The sequence below is a fragment of the Orycteropus afer genome, unplaced genomic scaffold (genome assembly GCF_000298275.1).
Source record: "Orycteropus afer afer isolate SDZICR_OR568_19922 unplaced genomic scaffold, OryAfe1.0 scaffold00330, whole genome shotgun sequence".
In the NCBI taxonomy this organism is placed as follows: domain Eukaryota; kingdom Metazoa; phylum Chordata; class Mammalia; order Tubulidentata; family Orycteropodidae; genus Orycteropus; species Orycteropus afer.
The window spans coordinates 3,413,099-3,413,830 of NW_006921917.1; positions in this window are offsets into that span (position 1 = coordinate 3,413,099).

Consider the following 732-nt stretch of genomic DNA (forward strand, 5'->3'; position numbering starts at 1 on the left):
AGGTCCGCCTCGACGGCACATAACAACAACAACAACAACAACCACCTTTATCATTTCAAAACATTGTCATCACCGCAGAAGAAAATCCAACCTCATTAAGTGGCTTCCTCCCATTCCCTCCTCTCCTCAGTCCCTGGCAACCACCAATCTGCTTTCTTTCTCTATGGGTTTACCTATTTTATGTATTGCAAGAGGGTGGAGCCATACAGTATATGGCTTTTGTGTCTGACTTATTTCATTTAACTTCTTGTTTTTCAGCCACCACCTGTCTGTCAGTCTGTTGTATCACAGTAGCTTGGTCATGTCTATGATGCTGGAAGCCATGTCACTGGTGTTTCAAATGCATGCAGTGCACCCCTGGTGGGCAGGTTTCATGGAGCTTCCAGACTAAGACAGATTAGGAAGAAAGATCTGGTGACCTACTTCCTAAAATTAGTCACTGAAAACCCTGTATTTCATAGCAGAATATTGTCCAATATTATGCTGGAAGATGAACCCCTATGTTGATAAGCACTCAAATTACACAGTGGCAATCATTAGTCTATTCTCCATTTCTATAATTTTATAATTTCAAGAATATTATATAAATAGAATCACACAGCGTGTAACCTATTGAGATTGATTTTTTTTTTAACTCAGTATAATTCCCTAGAGATGTTATCCACAATTTGTCATGATCCACACAATCAAATGCCTTTGCATAGTCAATAAAACACAAGTAAACATCTTTCT